The sequence below is a fragment of the Peromyscus eremicus genome, chromosome 4 (genome assembly GCF_949786415.1).
Source record: "Peromyscus eremicus chromosome 4, PerEre_H2_v1, whole genome shotgun sequence".
NCBI lineage: Eukaryota > Metazoa > Chordata > Mammalia > Rodentia > Cricetidae > Peromyscus > Peromyscus eremicus.
Genome location: NC_081419.1, coordinates 26620468 through 26632824, shown reverse-complemented (window position 1 = coordinate 26632824; position 12357 = coordinate 26620468).

Sequence of the window (12357 nt, the reverse complement as noted above, 5' to 3'; positions counted from 1 at the left end):
AGAGTCATTGGTTACTGCCAAGCTGTGCATTTCACTCCTGCACCCCCAGGGTTATCTTAGCATGCTGGTCATTGATGTGACTCATTGGTATCATAGCTGGGAGTTCTATTGGTACCATGGAGGATATATTGCCAGGATGCTCATTTTTGTGATTTGTAGGCTTTACTATTGGGTAACAATATTCATTGCTCCCATCTGAAGGCTGTTTATGTGACACCTTCAAACTATCAGAGTTAGTCCTCAGGTAGGAGACTTCCAGATTAGTTCCAGTTTGATATCTTCATGTCCTAAGTTTGAAGTATGTGATGACTTCAAAAATAATGTCTCACCTTTAAGTTCTGTCAGGGAACCAAGGGGAACACCAATAGTTTCTTCAGTTTGGAGACAAGAGACATAATCCCCTGTCTACCAGCTCTAAAGGAGGTTTCCCAAGACTAGTACTAGTATTTTTGTAGGATAGTCTGTTTATTTTGTGAGGATCATTGTCACATCAAATGGTAAAGTTCATTTATAGTGTGTGTGTGTGTGTGTGTGTGTGTGTGTGTGTGTGTGTGTGTGTAAATATATGTATACACATAGATGCATACAATTAATAAATATATTTAAGTAAAAGGAAAATAATTTTCCTGTCATTTTCAATCTTACTTATTTTCCTTACCACCCCTCTCTCTCCCTATCCCTCTGTATTATTCTCCTTCCCCTCCTCACTTAATATCCCCGACTTTATCCTATTTCCCCTTTCATACATGTGCCCTATTGTTTCTCTCTCTAAAGATCTTTCTCACATCCCTTCCCTGAAAAAACAAAAACAAAAACAAAAACAAACAGTCCCTTTTAACTTCCTGACTGAAGAAGTTATTCCAGGCTGTATATTCACAGCTAAAGATTTAGACCTAGCATCCACAAATAAGAGAGAACATATGACATTTGTTTTCTTAGGTTTTGGTAATCTCATTTTAGATTTTTTAGTTTCATTTATTGAAATGAAAATTTCAAAATTTTATTTTTCTTGACAGCTTAATAGAATTCCACTGACTATATGAACCACATTTTCAATATCAATTTATTACTTGAAGGACTTGAAGGGCACTTATGATTCTTTTTTTCTAGCTACTATGAATAAAGCAGCAATGAACATTATTAACCAATATCTGAGAAATTATTTCTCTAGTGTTTGGGCATATGTCATGGGGTTGGATAGCTAGGTCACATGGTACATCTTCTTTTGGCTTTTTGAGAATTGTCTGCACTGGTTTCTATAGCGGTTGTACAAATTTGCAATCATAGCAACAATGAATAAAGTTTCCTTTTTTTCCCATATTCTCACCAGTGTTTTTGTTTTTGTTTTTTTGTTTTTTTGTTTGTTTGTTTTTTTTCAGTTGCTTTCTTGATCTTGGTCATTCTCATTGAAGTAATACGAACTCCCAAAGGAAATTTGCAGTTTCCTAATTCCTAAGGTTGTTGAACATTTTTAGATATTTCTTACCCATTTTCATTTCTCCTTTGGAGTACTCTTTGCTCATATTTGTAGTGTAATTTTTAATTATATTATTTGTTTTCTTGGTTCTTTGATTTTTAAAATTTTTTTTCTTACAGTCGAGATATTAGTCCTCTATCAGATGTTCAGCTGACAAAGATTCTCTCCTACTCTATGGACTTTCTCTTCACTTAGATGATTGTTTCCCTTACTGTACAGAAACTTTCTACTTTCATGAGATTCATTTGCTAATTGTTGGCCTGATTCCTGAGTGGATGGTTTCCTGCTCAGAAAGTCAATTCCTGTATCTGTGTCATGTTTGGTGTTGCCTCTGGTTCTTCTATCTGTTCTAGCATTCCGGATTTTTATATTGAAGTCTTTTATCCATTTGTAATAGATTTTTGTTCATGGTAATAGATGTGGGACCAATTTCACTCTTCTACATGTGACTATGCAATTTTCCAAGAACCGTTTGTTAAAGAGACTCTTCTCATCAGTGTGCCTTTTTGGCATTTTTGACAAACAGCAGATTGCTGTCATTTGACCAGTCATATTTGGGCTTTCTGTTTTGTTTCATTGATCTACGAGTCTTTTTTGTTCAAGAACATGCATTTTTTATTACTATAACTCTGTAGTTTATATTGAAATCTGATATGATAATTCCTCCACAATATTGTCATTTTAAAATTATTGAATTATTTTTTATTTATTTCTCAGCATTCTATGGAATGTCTTCACACTTTTGCAATTTTTTCTAAGTCACAAGCAATTTTTCCATACGCAAAAGAGAAAGTCTCATGTAGCCCATGTTGTTGTCAATCTTGGTACATAGTGGAACGTGGTCTTAACCTCCTGATCCTTCTACTTATACCTAAAGGTGGTCATGTGCAGGCATGTGCCACTAGGTTGGGCTGGGCAATTTACCTTTACAAATAATCTCTCCTGTCTCACATACTGTAGTTTAATATATTATTATTATTATGACTTTTTACATGTAGGTCTATGAGACCTTCTGTAAAATTTAAATGTACAAATGTATTTTCATCAATCATAATCATTACAGTTAATACTTTATCCAGCTTATGGTACTTTACAAGAGGCATAAAATCATTTTTTCTTATTTAAATAATATCTTCCAATATATCACTGAGGTTTAATTGCTTTATTATAAAATATTTATTCTTCTAGTCAAAGAGGACTGCTATACTGATACCTTTTAAAACTATATCCCAGCATGAATGTAGTGAACCACATTTAATTAAGAGACACTCTTCCCTTTAAGAACACTGCAAGGCATGACACAATAATTCTGCTTGTGTCCTATAAGTACACAAATTGTTAATTCTGACCCATCATAAGGGTCCCAGCCAATTACTGTATAGCAAAATGAAGAGTAACAAGAGAAAATCATAAATGAATTCATAAATTAAAGTCATACATAAGAGGAAAGCTCTAAAAATGAAAATCCAGTGACAGATGGAAAATTGTCCATTTGTATGCTTAGAATCAATGAAAAATTTACAGGCATGGAGAAATGTGATTGGACAGAAAGCATATAATCTAATAATGGGAATAGACTAGGTGGGGAAAATACAATGCCTGCTTTAACAGATTCTTTTTAGCCTTTCTGCATAGCATTTTAATAGCATTCTATTCCTGGTATGGTGCAGGGCCTCATCTGAAATGTGAATTTTATGACCTACTATTACATGAGGTGGGTTAAAGAATTTTCTGTGAACAGCTCAGATAAATATTTCCAAGGTTTAATGTCAACTTGGGAGAACGTTATACAGGATTCTGTAGCCTCTTGAAGACAAGGAACTCTGCTTTGTATGTACCTTGGGGTGAAAGGTTAGCCAGAAAAGGACAGAAGTCAGAGAACTACTTGCTTCTGCAATGACTGTCAGCTCAAAGTACCCATTGCATGTATACTTTAGGGTGTTATTTATCATTAAAAATAAAAACAAGGTTAAGTACATCTGTAAAAATATTACCTTGGTCCAAGCAACCAGTGGATTATCTCAAAGTTATTAACCGTATTACTAAAGAAAGAAAGAAAGAAAGAAAAATAGTATACAGCCAATGGTCTTGTTCCTTGAGGTTCCTTTTCATTTAATTGAATTAACACTTGGGGAATTATTACAGCCAACTACCCAATAACTGATGGAGATGGGTCTGTAATTGGCATCTCCCTTCTCTTTTGTTCCTAGGCTGGACAACACCAAATAGGTTGTGAGAACAACCCTAGAGAACCTAAGAAAAATTGAACATCCCACTTCAAAATGGCTGTTTTGGTTGCTGATTTCCCTTCTGTTATCACTTTGCTCTCTCCTGACACTGTTCTTTGGAATTACTTCCTACTATGCATATTTATATATATTTATATGTAAAAAATATATATAACATCTATAATCATGTCTGTGAAATGTAATTGCCACAAAATTATTTTAAAGCTTAATTTTGAAAACTAAATGACAAACCTTGAAAATTATGACTACTGCATATATTCCACTATTTTGCTAGATTTAAGGAAACCTTCCTTCTCTCCTTTTGGTTCAAATTTATTTCAGAAGGGCTGTTATTTTTGAATATGTCAGGAAAGGCCCATATCTTAGAATTTCTAGTGGATAATTAGTTTCTTTGAAAATTGTCCTAAATAACAAGCATATTAATATCCTGAGGATTTGAGGTTTGATGGAAAATGTTGCTGGTGAGTTACAGCAAAGAACATTCTGTGCATTAATGGACTCCTAGCACAAAACGACTTTCTTCTTACACAGGCAATTCAGCTGCTCCTGGCTTCCCCTGCAGCTTTGTTAACACAAGAATTGTAAATGGGCTTATTGACTTTCTCCTATCCACACCAGCACACCTCTCTGCTAAATAGCTTGTAGCAGAGACCACTGTGTTCCACTGTTAGCAACACTTACTAAAATCAGTAATAGAGCACTGAGAGAAAACTCACAGAGGTTAGAAATAACAGAAAACTGAAATATTAAAGTCCGACTGTGAAAAGCTTCCCATGACATTTTTATCCAATATCAAAATGTGTTTTATACACTTTTTGAGTATTATTATAATTAACTATAGCAGCTTTGTAAGCATTTCCTTTTGTAAGAGAAAAACCTACCATCACTTAGAGGTTACTAGTTTTTGACATTGAGCTTTTAAGTGGATAATTATATTTATTGAGAGGTGATGCTCACTTGACCACTTGGTGTTCTGCTTCAGGCCACAGCCAAACAAGGCAGGTGAACTGTTTTTATTTATAATGTAACAGATATTGCTATTGTGCCTCCATTTCTCAGACACACTTGGTTAACTAAATCTTTATTTCCAGAAACTGAAATGTTCTTCACTTCCCTGTTCTTGGGAAATTAAAATGCTTCTACCTTAAAGAAGTGAGTGATACATTATCCACTCACTCTAAATTGAACCCATTTCGAGCTATTTGCATCCTGTAGAAACCTACAGCTGAGTGCTCCGCTTAGAGGTGTAATGAGTGGTTGTCACAACACACTGGAGGTGGCCCCATAACAAAATGATCCCCTGTCAATCCCCTCACAGGAAATGCTTTGGCAACCTGTAATTCGGTCCCAGTATTAACATCCTGCCTGGGTTTTGTTAAATGGCACTTTCTAGGAAGTAGATCTGGGGAACTTGTGTTTAATAATGTTTTAAGAGGAATATTTGATGGAAGTTTTAGAAAGCATCACATGGGGTTAACAGTGATTTGTCATTTGTTTCTAATTAAAGGACCTAATCTCTTATCACTGAAGCAGTCTTTTTTTATACTAAAGGCACAGATGTGAATGGAAACATATTAATGAGATGTCATACTACATAGTCATTTAGTGTTTTGTTTAACTTAAACATAGCAGAAAACGTGTGTCTAAGTAGACACATGTAATGACATCCTGATAGAATTATAATTTCCTTCATTTGCATAATCTTCAGTAAAATTCACACTAGGTTCACCTTGCATTGCTAATTTCATTTCCTAAATCTGCATTTTTTAGAAAATTAAAGTCAAACCTAAAATACTATGTGAACAGAAAATGTTTATTGCTAGCTCTTTCAAATTAAAACTGGAATTAAAACTTAAATATTTGAGTGACAAGAGACATTCAAATTGATATGATGTCGTGCATTTTCTGAAGCTATTTAAAATATTCCAGGTTCTCTCATCCCATGAGCTTGCCAAGTCTTTGGCTTGAGAAAGAGATGAGATGTGAATTCCAGGTCTAAGAAAGGAAGAGGCAGTGTGTCACATTGTAGGATTCCATGAGATGTAACTTTAAAAAAAAAAAAAAGTCAGGCAGGTAATGGGCCGGGAGAGAAAGCACAGGAGATATCCTATTTAACTATTACCTGATGTATAGCACATGACTCTATTAGCCTAGCAAGAAGTCTCAGGATGTGGGTTAAAACCAGGTGATTTCAAAATAGTTGAGGATGTAGGAAGACATTAAAATCAGGCACGTACTTTGGATTGTTAGTGTAGTTGCCAGTAGAAGCTTTAATTATTCCCTGTTCTTGATAAGGTACTATAGAGAATATCTCTGAAGTGTCTTTCTAGCATTGTTACTCAATGCCATTCATTTATTTAGTGACAAGAACTAAATATATATATATATATATATATATATATATATATATATATATATATATATATATATATATATTATACTGATTAGATTTTTTTTTGTCATCCGGGAAAAGGAAATTTTAATTTCAATCCAGAAAATTCTTCATTAGATTAGGCAACATGAAACTCTGTGGGGGCATTTTCGTCATTAATGGTTGATATGGGAGGTATAGCTACTATGGGCAGTATCATCCTTGGGCAGGGGTCCATAGTGGTAAAATAAAGCATTCTAAGTGAGCCATGAAAGCAAACCAGTAAGCAGCACTCCTTCATGTCCTTTATTTCAGCTCTTGTCTCTAGGTACCTGACTTGAGTTCCTGACTTAACTCTCCTTCATGATAAATTACAACCATAAAGGGAGATAAAACATGTCCTTTCCAACTTGATTTGGTCACTGTGTTTTATCACAGCAGTAGAAACTAAAATAGACATGCTGCTTTCTAAATTTCATTTCTATTGCTGTGATAAAACAGCCTCATCAAAGTCAACTTAGGAGATGAAGACTTTATTTGGCTTATAATTAAAGGCTATAGTCCATTATTACAGTCATGACCAGAGAGAGAATAAATTCATCAATCCTTCCTCTTTGTTCAGTGCTGCTTAACAAATGTTCCTCACTGTCTTAAGGTGTCTCTTGCTGTGAAGAGACACCATGACCATGGCAACTCTTATAAAGGAAAACATTTAATTAGGGCTGGCTTGTAGTTCTGAAGGTTTAGTCCATTATCATCATGTCAGAAAGCATGGTGGCCTGTACCCAGACATGGTGTTGGAGAAGGAGCTGAGAGTTCTCTATCTTGATCTGCAGGTAGCAGACGAGATCTGTGTATCACACTGAGCATACCTTGAGCATATATGAAACCTCAAAGCCTGTACCCACAGTGAAACACTTCTTCCAATAAGGCCACACCTACACTAACAAGGCCATAACTTCTACTAGTGTCACTCCATGTGGACCAAGCATTTAAATACATAAGTCAAGGTGGGGAAGGCATACCTATTCAGTCCACCATACTCACTCATCCAGTACAGGCCCAATACATAAAATGGTTCTGCACACATCCAAGGTGGGTCCTCTCATCTCAATTATCAGTCAAGACAATCCCCTATATACATGTCTACAGACCATCTAATCTAACAGATTCACCAATTGAAACTCTCTTCTTAGAGTATTCTATATTTTAGGGAGCTGACAAGAACTAAAGATCATACCATAAACTGGACATTGTGAGGTACAAAATGATGCTCATCTCTGCCAATAAATAGTGCAATGCTTTTCATGTGTTTGCATTCTATGCTAATACAAATGTCCACAGAGCCTGTTTTGACCTCACTGATGCTTAGTCTTCATTATTACTTTGACTGGATTTACATCACTAATGAAACACAACCCTGGGTCTATCTAAGATGAATGTTATAGAAAAATTTAAAGAGGGAAAACCCCTTCTCAGTGTGGGTGACATTGTCCCATTGCCTTTTACCTGGAACTGAATAAAAGGAAACAGGATAAAAACAAGGTGAGCACCAACAAGCATCTCAAGCTGCTTCCTAAAGCCAGATGCAATGTGAAAATTTGGCCCACCTTCCTATTGCCTTGACTTCACTGTTATGATAGATTGTACTTTCCAACCATTAGCCAAAATAAATTCCCACTTCTTTAATTTGCTGTTGTCATAGCAATGAAAAAGTAACAAATCCACTCCTTTAGGGTCACATCACATTAACTTCTTTTCCTTTTCATGACATATCACCTTCTTTCCACCCCATCCTCTCTCTCTCTCTTAGGGGAATAGATTTTCCAATTTTACACTGACAATTTTGTGTAAGAATTAACCACAGTTAGATTGATATCATAAACTATTACAGCCAACAAAAGCAGTTCTCATTCTTCATTGTACACCAAGAATACAGAGAGTTTATAAGGATATAAAATGAATATGAAAACTTTTCAGCTCTAATCTGGAATTTGAAGTACCAATTGGGATCTTTTGCATTGGTCACTGTCTCTAGAAATCACTGTGAAGAATCATAAGACCATGTTTGAGGTATTTGGTCTGAATGTAAACTTTTGTTTCAAAATTGCTTCAAAATAGATGTTCTGAAAATTATTATTAATTACCAATAAAAGTAGTTTACATAGTGGTACCCCAAACCTGACTCCTGCAGGAACACAGCCTCCCACATAAATAATCCTCATACAATTGGTTACCCCAAACATGCTTCCCCCAAAACTTCCTCTGCTTACTCATTTGCAGGACTCTGTCTCTTGTTCTGTACACCAATCTTATTTTCCAACACCTGGGAAATTCCAACCTTATCATACAAGGACCCAGATAAATTGTCTGCCATCTCTAACCTGGGTAGTATTCACCTGCCCCTATGCACCAGAAGACCCCAACACAGGAATAGTTTAGAGTGCCTGATTGCTCAGCTGGTAGAATTGTCACCTCTCATTTCATTTGACATCCAATCCCAATCATCTCAAGATGTGTGCTATTCACTCCAAGGGTAGGACTCTTCTTTATCTGCCAACACTCTAAACTCACTATCTGAGTGCCAGTGTGAGACAACTGCTGACCCTAAAGTAAGATAATTCAGCTGCTCCATGTTGCAAAAGTAAAATAATGTATGACCATACCGAGACTACTGAAAGGACATGAATTTAAGAGAAGGATAAGTATACCAAGGGGATAAAAGTACAAATAAATTAGGCTAGCAGAGTGTGTGCAAAGTAAGAGTAAGAAAACAAACATAAAAATCAACAAAATGACAATTAATGCATATTCCTTACTAGTAACTCTGAATATGAATGGCTTTGGTTATCAAATGAAAATTGACAGCCATTCAATTGATTGAGAGCCTATGTTTTGTTGTCTATGAGAAACACACTTCATTTTCAGGAAATAAAACTAACTTAGAGTGAAAGAATAGGAATAAGGTATTCCAAGTCAAACTGACCAGAGAGCACAGGTGCTGCTCCTCTAATATCTGACGAAGTAGACTTTTAGCTAAAATAATCAGAAGAGATAAATAAGATCATTCTGATCCAGGTAACAGGACAACATTACAATTCTAAAGATATGTAACCAAAAATGTGAGTATTCTAATTTCATGAAACACATGCTACAAAGCACAAAAAAATAATACATTACACCAACAGTAAAAATGGTGACTTAATTATGCCAATTTAACCAGTGAAAAGATAAATTTCATGATGCAAACTCTGGAATCAACTGATATAAAAGATAAACCCAGGACATTATCTATCAAATATTCCACTCAACCACTGCAAAAATTATTTTTTTCAGCAGCCCAGAACAAATTTTGTAAAACAGACAATAATTTAGGACAAAAAGGAAATCTCAACAAATACAGGAGAATTGCAATCATTCTCTGTATTCTATTGATTACAATGTAGAAAATCTTGAAAACTGATATTAAGAAATTAAAGAAAATATATAAATTCATAGAGATTAGATGGAAATTATTTATTGGAAAGTTAATCATTGATGAATTAAGAAAGAAATGTTAAAACTCCTGTAACTAAATGGAAAAGAAAACATACAATATCAAAACCTCTTCGATATATTGAAAGTACTCCTAAAAAGCAGCAGGATAAAATTTAGTGCACATTAATGGCCTTTCTGTAGCTCAATGGCAAATACAGTGAGAAAAATTTAAAAAAAAATGTCCTACTCACAACAAGGGGAAAAGTAACCTAACCAAGGAAGAGAAAGACCTCTAAGAAGAAAACATAATTCCAAAGAAAGAAGTTGAAGAATTTAAGAAGACAATAGGCGGTAGAAAGACCTGCAAAGCTCATGGACTGAAAGATTTAATATTGTGAAAATGACTCTCCTACAAAAGAAAACCCAAAAACAAAAACGAAAACCCAACAAATAAGCAAACAAACAAAAACCAAGGAACAGATTCATTCCAGTGCCATTCAAAGTTCTCATTTCAGGGCACCTGTTGCTCTTGCAGAGGATTCAGGCCCAGCACCACAAGGCTGCTCATCTGTAACACCAGTCCTCTGGACCCAAGATTGTTTTATGGTCCCATATGGCACTGCAAACACATAACGCACATAAAAATACAGACAAAACACTCAGATACATAAAATAAGTAAATAAATCTTAAAAAGGTCCTCAACTTTGGTAGCATAAAGTATCTAGTTTGGGCACTCTCTCCCCCATTGAATGGTGACTCCATTCAGACTGCTTTCAAATGTCTATATACTTTAGAAGGCCTTGATAGTAGTAGGTTTCCATAAAGTTTTTAAAAAAATCTTTAGTGTTAGTGGTCCCTCCCAAGATTCCCTCCTTTATCTTTCTCTCCCATTCTCCTCATTAAGTTTTCCTTGTCTAGTTCTTTACTTCCCTATGTATAGCCTCTCCTCCTGGTCTATTTTCTTTTCTGGATGCCCTCCTATAAGTTATTTAAAAAGTAATTAGTCCCTGTGCTTTTTCCAACCTTGGTCTCAACAATTCTCGGTCATACAAACCCTCCTCTTTCTCGCCAATTGGACTCCTGGAGCTCCACCTGGGGCCTGGCCGTGGATCTCTGCATCCGATTCACTCAGTCATTGGATGAGGTTTCTAGCACGACAATTAGGGTGTTTGGTCATCCTATCACCAGAGTAGGTCAGTTCGGGCTGTCTCTCAACCATTGCCAGTAGTCTATTGTGGAGGTATGAGACCAAGGTTGGAAAAAGCACAGGGACAAATAGCCATTCGTTTGAGGAGCCCCCAACTGGATCAGGCCCTCTGGATAAGTAAGACAGCTGATTAGCTTGATCTGTTTGGGAGACATCCAGGCAATGGGACCAGGACCTGTACTTGGTGCATGTGCTGGCTGTTTGGAACCTGGGGCTTATACAGGGACACTAGGCTCAGCCTGGGAGGGACTGGACCTGCCTGGACTGAATCTACCAAGTTGAACTCAATTCTCAGGGGAGTCTTTGCCCTGGAGGAGATGGGAATGGGGGGTGGGCTGGGGGGGGGGAAGGCGGGAGGGGGGAATAAGGGAATCCGTGGCTGATATGTAAAATAAAATAATTATAAAATAAAATTTAAAAAAATAATTAGTATATAATATATGAAAGACTTAATAAAAAGGAAACTGAAATGTGAAGAAAGAGAAATCTCAAGGTAGTTTTAATTTGCATTTTCAAGATGGCTAAGGATGTTGAAGATTTCTTTAAGCATCTCTGTGTGTCATTTGTTTCAATTTTGAAAACTCTTTGCTTAGTTCTGTACCCCACTTTAATTGGATTATTTGTTTTCTTGATACTCAGATAACTTGGTTATTTGTATATTCTATATACTATTAGATGTGTAATTGCTAAATGTCTTTTTCCATTCTGTAGGATACTGTTCATGACATCCAGTAAAACCTCCAGTGCCAGGAATGGGTTACATCTTTTTGAATCAAAGGGGTCCAATGGGGTATTTTCTCACCTCAACAGGGAAGCGCTCTAAGACAACAAACATTCAAGAAGTGAAGTCAAAGAATAATAAACCTTTAGATTTATCGTGAAAATTAGATTATTGTAGGTAAGATGTAAAACCTCTTTTCATTATATATTATGTGTTCTGTATCTTACTAGACTAAATTTAAGATTAAATTCCAGAAAACAGAAGATAGGGGAAAATCAATTCAAGTACAGTTTGAGACAGGCTGCAAAAAGTAAAATAAATACCTATGCTTTGGGTCCTTGTACAGTTAGACTTAGAGGGCAGAGAATGGATATACCAAAATACTACAGAGCCTATTTCTAGGTAATCGACCATATGTGATTTTCATTTTCTTTGTCTTTTCATCTATTCTTCATTGTTTTTATAATCAGTATATGGCATAATTATAACACAATATAGATTAAAAAGAGAAATGGAAAGTGTTTGAAAATATTTCAGGTTAAAAGAGCCTTTTACTTCTTCAAGGAAAAAGATACTGCTAATATTTTAAAAAATATTTAAGAATATAAATCATTACATGCCCCACATTTGTAAAGCAATCAATGTCATAGTGAAATAAATGTTTGTGTCATGAAAAAATCATCAAGGCTGAAACTGAAAACTTCCTTTCAGGAAATGTTCCTAAAACAGTGCAAATGCTAGTATTTTGGAAAGACGCATGGAATAAACATAAATTATAGGTGATTAAAAAATAGTATTTAATTGATTTTTATGTGTCTGTATGTGAGGATGCAGGCCACACAAACTGAGTGTTG